We start from the raw sequence: 12557 nt of genomic DNA on the forward strand, positions 1-12557 counted from the left end.
CTACTTGGAAAAGACAATTAATTAATAAGCAAAAGGAATAAGGTAACTTCAGGACCGATAAGATTATGAATAAAGAGTGATGGAGATGGAGCTAGTGTTCTATTAAGTTGTCCCCATTTTACTTCCAAGGTCACTCAAGTTCAGAGCCCCTAAAAGGCAGAACAGATCAAAGCCTGTCCTCTGGCTCCATAGTCCTTGCTCTTTCCCAGCACCACCTAGCTGGCGGTTTTATCCTCCTCTCCCCAGAGTAGAATGATAAATGACTTACCTTGTTTGGATGAATTGGATAGCCAGACTGTCTGCCTAGGGTGTCCAGGGGCCTGTGTGGTACTGCGTCTACTGCATGGGTGCAGATGGGAACTGTCGGGGCCTTTCTGGAATCCTGGAGGCCCCACCGCAGTTCTACCTGCTGCCACCCTCCTGGGCTCCGGGGCACTTTGACAACTGCTGTTCCAGGGGAATTACACAGCAGTGCTCAGCCCTCTGAAGCAATGGCTCTCGCCCTGTTCTGTGGCCAGAGACCCTGAGCTGCTGAAGAGAGGCCAAGGGCTGCCTGAGCTGCACACAAGTCCAGTGGCCTGGATGGGCCTTGAATGTGGTCTTCACCATCTGACTCTACAGCACATCCCACCCACCATCTTCCTTCCCGCTTCCTCCTCCCCAGGCCCAGGCCACCAGGGGGTCACTTTATAGTGACACATCCTCACTAGTAACTTCTGATCGTAGGGTTTGCCTATAGCAGGGCTGTTGATGCTGCTGGGTGACTTGAGTTGATGGTGGCCTTTAGCCACTGTACTTGAACACTAAATCTCACAGTAGGGAGGGGCGTTTTTGGTTCTGGAACCTTCCTCAAGGGGGCAGGTGCCTTGCCTGCCAAGAGGTCAGGCCTAGTCTTAGAAAACAGGTTCCATTCAGAGCTCCTGCTACACCTGAAAGATTTATTATTTGTATTTTTGCAATTTGAAACAAGTGAAGCGGATTCTTCAGTGCGCTTGGTTAAAGTGAGGAGGGACGGTGGCCCTAAGGAAATGCCCTGCTCCCTGCCTCCCCCTGGAGGGGGTCCCTAGGCTCCAGCCCTCTGCAGATCCCTCCTGTCCACCCAGCCAGATCTCCCTGTCTTTGGAGTCTCATCTGCTGAGCCCAAAGATACTGAGGTTTGAAAGGCAGTGCTGGACTCTCTCAGGCCCTTGCTCATTACCCTCCTCCTGGAGCATCTATGCCCAGCACATCTCTCCTCTTTCCTCCTGGGAGCAGCAGGTCACAGGCCCACTTGGCCCCATCAGTCTGTGCCTCTCAGCTGGGGGTCTGATGTCTGCTGATGTCATCTCCTCCATCTCAACTCAGCGTGTACAACTGGATCTTCACCCCAAACCTGCTTTCATCTAGTGCTTTCTCTCATCACCACCTCCATCATGACATCATTATTGTCATCATCACTGCCACCACCACCATCGCCATTATCATCAATACTACCTCCATCATCATTACCACCAGCACTACCTTCTCCATATCACCATCACCACCATCTCTATCACCACCACCTCCATCATCATCATCATCAATACCACCTCCATCATCATTACTACCAGCACCACCTTCTCTATCCTCACCATCATCACCATCTCCATCACCACTACCTTCATCATCATTACCACCACCACCACCATCTCCATCGTCATCAATACCACCTCCATCATCATTACCACCAGCACCACCTTGTCCATCATCACCATCACCACCATCTCTATCACCACCACCTCCATCATCATCATCATCATCAATACCACCTCCATCATCATTACTACCAGCACCACCTTCTCCATCCTCACCATCATCACCATCTCCATCACCACTACCTTCATCATCATTACCACCACCACCACCATCCCCATCATCATCAATACCACTTCCATCATCATTACCACCAGCACCACCTTCTCCATCATCATTACCACCAGCACCTACTTCTCCATCATCACCACCACCTCCATCATCATTACTACCAGCACCACCTTCTCCATTATCACCAACACTATCTCCACCATCATCAATACCACCACCATCATCAATACCACCTCCATCATCATTACTACTAGCACCACCTTTCCCATTCCCACCATCACCACCATCTCTATCACCACCACCTCCATCAACATCATCATCATCATTACCACCAGCACCACCTTGTCCATCATCACCATCACCACCATCTCTATCACCACCACCTCCATCATCATCATCATCATCATCAATACCACCTCCATCATCATTACTACCAGCACCACCTTCTCCATCCTCACCATCATCACCATCTCCATCACCACTACCTTCATCATCATTACCACCACCACCACCATCTCCATCATCATCAATACTACCTCCATCATCATTACCACCAGCACTACCTTCTCCATATCACCACCATCTCCATCATCATCATCATCAATACCACCTCCATCATCATTACTACCAGCACCACCTTCTCCATCCTCACCATCATCACCATCTCCATCACCACTACCTCCATCATCATTACCACCACCACCACCATCTCCATCATCATCAATACCACCTCCATCATCATTACCACCAGCACCACCTTGTCCATCATCACCATCACCACCATCTCTATCACCACCACCTCCATCATCATCATCATCATCATCATCAATACCACCTCCATAATCATTACTACCAGCACCACCTTCTCCATCATCATTACCACCAGCACCTACTTCTCCATCATCACCACCACCACCACCTCCATCATCATTACTACCAGCACCACCTTCTCCATTATCACCAGCACTATCTCCACCATCATCAATACCACCTCCATCATCATTACTACTAGCACCACCTTTCCCATCCCCACCATCACCACCATCTCTATCACCACCACCTCAATCATTTCCATCTCCATCCTTATTATCACTACCACCTCCTCCACCACCATCATCATCATCTTGATAATCTTAAACCTGGTATCACAGTAAGATCAGTTAGTCTTTTTCCATTATGGAAAAAGAACTAGCCATGCCAGTTCCACGGAACATCATAGGTCTGATGAAATTTGCCTCCGATATTGACATTATATTTTTTGGTCAATTTTTTAAAAATAAACAATAAAAGAATAATGCTTTTGATTTAGAACTCAGAGGGTTTAGGTCTTCAGACTGAAAAATATGTGAATCCTCCCAAGGACAAGAACTGGAACTCTTTCATTCATTTAACAAACATTTATTGAGTGCCTACCATGAGTCAGTCCCTGTTTCAGGGATGGGAATGTAGTGCCCTCATGGAACTTGCATTACAGTGGAAGGAAATGGACAAATGAATCAGAAACTATATGTTGGGAATATTAATATTATAACAGGAAAAAAAATCCCAAAGGGATACACTGTAATTGGAATGGGCCATTTTAGATTGCATAGTATATTAGCTTTTTTGCTGTGTAGCAGGAAACATTAAAATCTCAGTGGCTTATGACAACAAAGACTTATTTTGGGGTTCCTCATTCATCCGCGGGTTCCTCATCTGCACTGGATGAATGGCGCTGGGTAATGATCTAGGCATGTGCTTCTCGTGCTGGACCTCAGCAATGTGAGTGGGTGGGTGGAAACACATAATAGCTCTTGGAACTTCAGTTCAGGCCTGGCTTCCTGTCCTGACACCCTGTGTCTCTGGCCAAAGCAAGTCATGTGACCTATGTCCTTAGAAGTTGCCTGCCCATGGTGAGAGGTGCTTCAAAGTCCCCTGGATTGGGAAGCCCTTAAAGTAGGTGACTTTTAAGCTGAGACCTAAACAGAGAAGAAACCAGCCCCATGCTGATCTTGATGAAGAGTCGCAGGTAGAGGGCTCAGGCAGGAGAAGGGCCCTTGCAGAGCAGACTGGAGCAGTGGATAAACAGAATCAAGGGCAGCTGAAGTGCTGGGGGCAAGAAGGAGACTTGGGGAACTAGACAGGCACCTGGACACATGGACCCGTGGAGCGCAGTGATGAGTTTGGGTTTTGCAGTGGGAAGAGTAGGGTGACCTATTTGTGTTTCACATGAAAACTCTTTGCTGGGTCTGGTGTCTGTTATTGGCAGGTAAGGCCTGCAGGGCGGGCAGTTTCGGAAACTTGCAAGAATGACCTGAAGCCTCAGAAGTTTGTCTGTCTCAAAGGACTCAGTCTATCCTGGAAAAGCAGAGGACAGTGCAGCCCAAGCTCCGACCTCTGCTTCGTTGAAGAGTGCAGGCTCTTTCCAAGGGCTGTCCCTCCCCATGGAACCACTTGACTTGTCCTGGAGGACGAGTTCAGGGTGGGCCCCAGATATGTATACCACCCCAACCCAAGCTCCTTTTAATTCAGAGCAGAAGCCTCAATAAGGAATCACTTGAGAAGAAAGACCACTTTCATTTATTGTTTTTTCTCTAAAGTTTAAACATTCTTTGCACCCGAGTGGCTGTTGCTTATGCATCTGACTTATTTAGGCCATTTGCTCTTGTGTGTGTGGTCCAGGGCAGCCTGCTTCAGTAAGGAGCGTGTTAGACACTTGGACTTTATCCAGCAGGCATTGTGTGTGCGTGTGTGTGTGTGTGTGTGTGTGAGAGAGAGAGAGAGAGAGAGAGAGAGAGAGAGAGAGAGAGAGAGAGAGAGAGAGAGAGAAGGAAGGGAGGGAAGGGAGGGAGGGAAGGGGAAGAAAGAAGGGAGAAGAAAAAGAAGGAGGGAGGAAATGAGAGGGTAGGGGAGAGGGAGGGAGAGAGAATTTAAATAGCAACTCAAGCCCGAGGTTCACAGATGAATGGCACACATTTAATTTGAAGAATGTGAGTTCCTTTTTTAAAGCTTCAGCCACTGTCAGTCATATTGCACGCACACCAGTGTGGTTCAAGCTGGCGCTGTGGACGCAGTACGCTCCAGTGGTGTTCATGACTGAGTTATTAAGAGCAGTCCGTGAGGATCAAGCACGAAACCATCTCAACAAATAGAAAAATTTTGTGCAGTGCTTTCTGCCAGCTGTGTCCCTGGTCATGGAGCACGATGTGTAACAGTTTGCCCGTGGACTATTTTGGGAAAAACAGTCATTTCATCAAGGGGAAGGCTTGGGTCGGAGATTTTGTTTGGATCCCTTGCCAAGAAATTGGTGTCCAAAAATTAAATATGAAAAATGTTAAGAGAATTGGAAACCAAGGCAGGAAGCTCTGCTTGTCAAAATTTAACTATTGCTAACCTGTTAGAAAGCAGGATTGCTGAGCTGCTCTGTCTCATTAATAACCTATAATCTGTTCTACGCGTCATGTCTGTGATCCTCTGGTGGGTAATTAGACGTATCAGAAGCTTTAAAGTGAAATGGCCAAGAAGAAGCCTTGGCTTTGTCACTTACTAATGGCATGAACATGGGCAAGTCATCTCAGTTTACTCATCTGTAAATGGGGAGCTGTCCTGTGCACCTCACAGGTTTTTGAGATGGATGAATGAGATCAAGCTTTCCACTTTGAGCTTATGCTAATGTGTCTGATAACTTTGGTGACAGTCACAAGCGGAGGCTCATCATTGAGCACTGGAGTAATACTTAGGAAATATGAATTTCAGCCTTTTTTTCGTTTACATCCCTATAACTATTTAATTAAATAATCAAAGAAAAAAGCCGGGGCCAATGTTTCCGCTCTAACTCTTGGGGACTGGGTTTGGAAGATGGTGGAGAGCAGATTGTAAGCACAGGCAGGAAGAGAACCTGAGGACAACGGGTTTCAACCTGATGTTGCTCCGAGTCCTTTGAGACCCTCATCTCGTTCTTGTTTCCACACATCCGAGGCCTGTCAGTTTGGGAGAGAAGCATCACTTGGCTCTGAGTAGCCCTAGTTGGGGCACCAGGTAGGACCCCAGCAGGTGGGGAGCTGACCCCAGGCAGCTGTGAGGTCTCCAGGGCTGACAACGTTGTCTCAAACCCCCGGGAGCCCACCCAGACTCCTGACATGATGTAGTTGCTCAGGATTTATTTACTACATCAATGAACAAATGAACTGATAGAGACTGAACCAAGAGGCAGGACTCAGAGTCAAATTCTGCTCGCTCCAGGCCCAGGTGGAGTTTACCCTCACACCTGTGGGTCCTTCCCACCCTGGTTCCTGTAGTTTGTATTATTGGCAGAACTCTCGGGCCTTTCTTTACTTGGTTTTCAAGGTCACTCCTTAATTCAGCCTATTTTTAAAAGAGGAGGAGTCCCCCCCTAGTGTATCAGCTGTGAACTTGGGACTGCCCTTTACCCTGAAGACCCCATAAGAAGCGGGTGTGCCTCCTCTGTTGAGCTGACACTGGGGGCAAGATTGATTAAAAAAAAAACACCAAAAAACAAATAGCTAACATTTTTTCCTGAAAAAGAGACATAAACAGCCAGCGCACACACTCAAAAAATGTTCAACATCTTTAGTCATCAAAGAAATGTAAATCAAAACCACAATGAGAAACCACTTCATACCCATTAGGATGGCTATACAATAGCAAAAACAATAATAATAATGAAAAAATGGAAAATAGCATGTTGGCTGGACTTAAAGACATTAAAATATTCCTGCATTACTGGTAGGAATATAAGACAGTGCAGCCACTGTGGGAAACAGTTCGAAGAGTCTTTGAAAAGTTAAACATGGAATTAGCATATTAACCTAGCAATTCCTCTCCTTGGTATATACCCTCAATAATTGAAAACATGTGCTTAAACAAAAATACACACTCATGTTCATAGCAGCACTATTTACAAAAGCTGCAAGATCTAGACATCCTCAATGTCCATCAATAGACAGATGAAAAAAAAATATGGCAGACCCATACAACAGAATGTTATTTAGCCAAAAGAAGAAATGAAGTGCTGATATGCAGTGTGGATGGATGCAAAAGACTACATATCGAATGCTTTCAGTTAAGAAGAGCAAGTCCGTAGAAACAGAAGAGTGGCTGCAGGAACGGGGCAGGAATGGGAGTGGCTGCTCATGGGCACAGTGTTTTCCTCTTGGAGTGACCCAAGAGTCTAGAATGGGTGGTGCTAAATGATACATTTAAAATGGTAATTTTATGTCAATCTTGTTGCAATATAGATACATTAGTTAAAAAAGCAAACAGTGATTGCTAATGGCTTTAGAGGGTGTAAGAGATGTGTGATTCTGGCCTGGGGGACTTGGGTGGAGACAGAGGTGTCCCTGGCTGGGGTGTTGGATGGGACAGGTTTTTGGACAGAAGTGACCTCATGAGGACAGGATCCTGAAGAGAAGGGGATGTGTCCAGGCAGAAGAGGAAGAGTATGGCGGTGTGAGTAGCATCCAAGGCTTCTGGACTGAGTCGTCTTGCAAGGTTGGTGAAGGTTGGCGAGGGGGACGGGCTGGATGTAGTGTAATGGGAGGGGGGACCCAGCCGCCAGCATTCAATGAGTGCTCATCTCACGCAGGCAGCATTGTAAGGGCTCTGCATCAGCCAGGTGTTCAATCATCCCCCAGACTCCAACTTTTTCCCTCCACCTTTGCCTGTGATGAAACAGTGTGGCAGTTCTGCTGGAGCTTTGTAGGTTTTATACCATTTAGATGTTTTCCTCCTTTCTGTTCTCAGTGACGGAGTGCATTTGGTCAGTCATCGAAAGTGTCTTCCCTTGCACAGCTGACCGTAGAGCACCTGCGGGGGTAGGTGCTTGTAAAGAGGAGCCTGAAGCTCCAGCCTCCCGACGGAGGCCACTGTGCAAGGCATCCCGGGTGCATTCAGGGACGTCGGCGCCTTTGTTCTCAGAACCCCATGCGTGTGTCATTGCCTCCCGTGTGTTGGGTTATGGAGAACAGTTGTGGCACTGTGTTGCTCTTTATTACAGGGTTAAAAATAGCTGAGAAAATGTAAACAGATCCAGAGCAGCATTTGTAGGTCATAGGCTTGGATGGTACAGTTTGAAACGCACTGCTAACACTTTCCGACCCTGTTTAGCCTCGTCCAGTCCTATCGTGGTGGAGTAGATCTCGGTCTTGTTGCAGCCCACGTTTATTTTGTGTCCTGTCTCATGATAAGAGTTTGAAAAAGCATTGTTTAGTTCATGACAGCTTTAGCCGCTTGTCTTCAGATAGAATGGCTGTGAGTCAAACTTGACGAATGGTTGTCTGTCCAGTTCCTTTCATTATGTACGTATGTCTATGAGCAATTCCACTTCTGGCCTCCGCAACTGCTAGAAAATTATTTCTAGTTCTTCTACATCCCTCATACCATCTTTAAAAGTAATTCAACATTTCATTTTATAATACTTTTAGATTTACCCCCCAAAAAATTGCGAAAGTAAGAGTGTTTATGTACCCCATACCTGGTTTCCCTGTTATTAACACTTGCATCCGTGTGGTGCATTGAATCAATATTGACACGTTATAAACCAGTCCATCCTACATTCAGATTTCCTTGGTTTCACCTATCACCCTTTTCCTGTTCTGGAATTCCATCCAGAATTCCACGTCATGTTCCTTAGGCTCACCTTGGCTATGAGAGTTTCTCTGACTTTCTTTATTTTTGATAACTTTGACGTTTTTTTTAAAAAAATATTTTTTATTTTGTTTATTTATTTTTATGTGATGCTGAGGATCGAACCCAGTGTCTCACATGGGCAAGGTAAGCGCTCCACCACTGAGCCACAGCCCCAGCCCAATTTTGACAGTTTTAAGTAGTGCTGATCAGGTACTTCTTGAATTATCCTTCACCTGGAATTTTTCTGATATTTTTTCCTTGAACAGACTAGGATTGTGGGCTCTGGGGAGGTGAGTGGCCATTCTCGTCCCATCATATCAAGAGGACTCTCTAGCAGCATGATATCACTGTCGACATTGACCTTGACCATGCGCCCTGTTGGTTTGCCAGGGTTATTTACTGCATAGTGGGCTGCTTCTTCCTTCCTCTGTGTTCCCTGGGAAAGGAAGTCAGAGGCACAGCCCACCCCAAAGGAGCTGAAAGTTCCACTGGAGCTTTATAGGTTTTATACCATTTAGATGTTTTCCCCCTTTCTCAGTGACGGAGTGCATTTGGTCAGTATAAAACGAGGACACCCCTGAGGATGATGATTACATGTCCCTCAGCTTCCCCCCCAGACCAGATTTCTCCACAGTGACACAGTGAATGTGTTGAGCAGGATGATTTGTTGTCATGGGGCCACCTCTGCTTTGGAGGAGGTTTGCCAGCATTCCCGAGTGCCATGTACCAGACACTAGCAGCACCCTACCTCTGTGAAGACAACAGAATGCACCTCTAGAAATTTCCAAATGTCCCCTGGAGGGCAAAATTCCTCCTGACCCCCGCCCCTGGTTAAGAACTACACCCTTGTGATTAATCATGCTACTGTGGCGGCACTGCAAAGAAAGAACTTCAAAAAGTATGTATAGAGTAAACAAAGATTTTTTTTTTCTAAAGGCATTAAACTATTATATCACAGTAAGAATGTCCCTATTCAGGAGTTAAACTGACAGATTCAGGAAATAATTAATTTAGGTTCAAAGTGCTGCCTAAGTCCATGGACACAGAACACAAAGCAAACATCTACGATTCATGCATGCTAGTCCCATAGAGTCAGCATGAGTGGTGCCACCTGGAGTTGTGCAAGACATCAGCCCTGAGTTTACAGATCCTAAAGAAGTCCCTAGAATACTTCTCCCTTTATATTAGTCAGGACTGGTAAAGTTATGCTATGCTAACAAACATCCCCTCAATCTCAGTGATGAAAAACATCAAAGATTTATTTCTCATTCATGCTATATATCCTGTAGGGTCAAAGATAACTCTGCTTTTTGTAGTTATTGGGAAACACAAGCTGCTATGGACTCTCTTGTGGCATGTCAAAATCTTCATAGTGCTTCATGTCTTACACTGGCAATCATAAATTTCTGGAAGTGATATTCATCATTTTCTTGTAAAGTTCTTTGGCTAAACCAAGTCACAGGCTATGCCTAACTTCATGAGGACAGAGAAGAACAGTCCTACCATGCACCTGGGAGAAGGTGAGGCAGAGTGTTTGTGAACAGCCTAATAACCACCACAACCTCGAAATGCAAAAAAATAGTACTGTGTGAATAGGATATTATTAAGGAAACACTACACAGGTAATTCCTGGGATACCTTTCCATCTTGATGACAAGTCCTCAAAAATATTTGTTGAATAAAATGATTATCTCAAAATATCCATAGTTTTTTTTTTCAGAGAAAGGAAATTACAAAAAGAGTCATTAGTATAAAGGAGATCTTCTCACCAGGTTAAACCGAGATTTAGGGAGTGGCTGTGTTGGAATAATGCCCCTCCCACGTCTCCTTCCATGGCTTCCTGTCTATAATGACTTGATATTTATCTTTATTGGAGAAAGCCATGGAGTTGGACTAAGAGGGCTGGTGAGAGAATTAGCTTCACAAAGAGCTGTAGGAGTGGTTTTGATGAAGTATTCTGTAAGATTCTGGATAGAAGTAGTGTAGCAGAAGTAGGGGTGGGGCGGGGGTCTCAATGATGGTGGAGCACCCCGGAGTGAAGATGGGAGCCACCTCCTCTTTCTTCCCCTGCTGTCCAGTAAGGTCTCATTGAGGTGGCTGTGGCATCATTGTGACTGTGAAGGAGCACACGTGAGGTGCCTTCTTCAGATGGTAGCACTGAGCAGCAGGCTGGAGTGAGGAAACAGGGGAGATGCACCTGTGTCATCCTGGAAGTAGCTGGGGAAGGTGGAAGTGGAGGGCTGAGCTTTTGCAGATAAGCAGGGGAGTTTAGGAGCTTGCAGATTCTAGGCATTCATTTAATATCAATCCATTTCTATCCAAAGTCTTATGAAGCTGGGAGACATTCCAGTTGTGTGACAAGAAGATTTGAAAGAGTCTGTGTAAGGAACAGGGCTAAACAGGTTGGCTGATGCCAAGGTCTGTGAGTGGGAGAGTTAGAGAAGAGGTCTGTTGTAGGTATTTTAGCGTTGGTTTTGGTGAGCAGAGGAGTATTGTTTGTTGGTGAGTGGTAGTGCAAGCAATAACATTGACTTAGATTAGAAAGGGAATGAGGACAGCATGGTCAAATTACTGAATCCTGAAACTAAGTATTTTTAGAGTGTGCATGCATGTGAGTGTGCATAGTTATGTGTGCACGTGTAGAAACACACATCTAGCTGCCACCAAGGCCTCTCTGCAAGGTAGCACACACAAGGGCAGGCCTTGGCTTATGCCTGCTTGCTTGCTATGCATTTTATCCTTGGACCTTCTGTGAACATAGGTGCTAGCTGTTCAGGAGAGTGTGGTTTGGAACTTGGGGCCATTAACACCCTTGGCTCTCTTCAAGCCACAAAGAGGGATCACTCGTCTCCTGGGCATGGTGAAACACTCCTTTCTCACCCACAAGGTCTCCAAGTTGTTTGGTCTGGCGTTGTTGTGATGATGGGTTGTTCATTCATGTGGTCAAGTTTGTTTTTGTTAATTGCCTGTGAGTCAACAGCTATGTTATGCTCTACAAGGAGAAAGCTTATGTTCTTACCATACATGCGTCCAAGTTTATTGAGTAAAGAAGGAAGGGCCCTGGAGAAGAATCTTTGAAGTTATCCACCTCCAGAAGAGAAACTGATGCGCTTCCCCCATCAGTGATGTGCAGAACAATCAAGAACCTAGTCGGAGCCATAATGAACCTAGCCTCGGGGGGTTAGGGGAGGGCAGCAGGGACACAGGCAGGCCAGTCAGGCCAAGGCTCGGCTTCCTTCAGTGCAAGGTATAGTTATTGATGAGTTTGAGAAACAATGGGGAGGGAAATGTGATTATGGATCTTAATGAACTAGGAGGAACTCTCAAAAACAAAAGCAGAATGCAAATGTTTCAACAAGGCAAAGAGTTTGGTCAACCCAGTGGAGAGCGGGAAAGAAGAAGAAAAAAACTCAAAATAAGTATCGTGACTCAAAAAAATAAAATAAGTTGGGAAAAGAAAATCCTAATGTAACTATAATTACATTACAATTAAAAGTCAAGTATGCAGATCCGATACAGAACTGAACTCCAATGATATTTTGTCAGGAAGAGAACAGTGATAGAAAAGAATTCAGTAAGACTAATAACGAGAGAAAGAAAAAAACACATTCTAGGCAAATGTGAAACAGAAGAAAGCTGGAATCTCCATATTCGGATGAAATTAAGTTAAAGATAAAAACTATGAAGGGACCCAGAGGAAACATGACGTATTTATTAGTGCAACTCTGGGGTAATGTGTCACCATAATGAACACAAGTCCTCCTGATAATACTGCTTTAAAATATATCGAATCACAATTGTCAGAACTCTGGGAAGAAATAAGTCAACCACTGTGGATAATAACTTTCTTTATTTTTTTCTCACTTTTTAAAAATTGGTGCATTATAGTTATATGTGCTGATAGGATTTGTTGTTGGACAGTAATTTTAAAACAGTTCTTTCAAACTGATGGATCAAGTAGACCAAAGGTGGGTAAAGATAAGATGTATCTGATTAATGTAGCAAACTGAGAAACTATTAAGATATGTATGGAATTCTAGACCCAACCAACAGGAAAGGTAGTTTTTTTTTAAAATAGATTGTTCACC

The 12557-nt window shown here is 45.0% G+C and overlaps 1 protein-coding gene across 8 annotated transcripts in view; it reads left to right on the forward strand.

Annotated features, from left to right (window-relative positions):
* Positions 1-12557, forward strand: part of LOC144374982 (uncharacterized) — a 262307-nt gene that overhangs the window by 62626 nt on the left and 187124 nt on the right. The gene's annotated exons all lie outside the window — the stretch shown is intronic.

Source organism: Ictidomys tridecemlineatus, chromosome 1 (genome assembly GCF_052094955.1).
Source record: "Ictidomys tridecemlineatus isolate mIctTri1 chromosome 1, mIctTri1.hap1, whole genome shotgun sequence".
Taxonomy (NCBI): Eukaryota; Metazoa; Chordata; class Mammalia; order Rodentia; family Sciuridae; genus Ictidomys; species Ictidomys tridecemlineatus.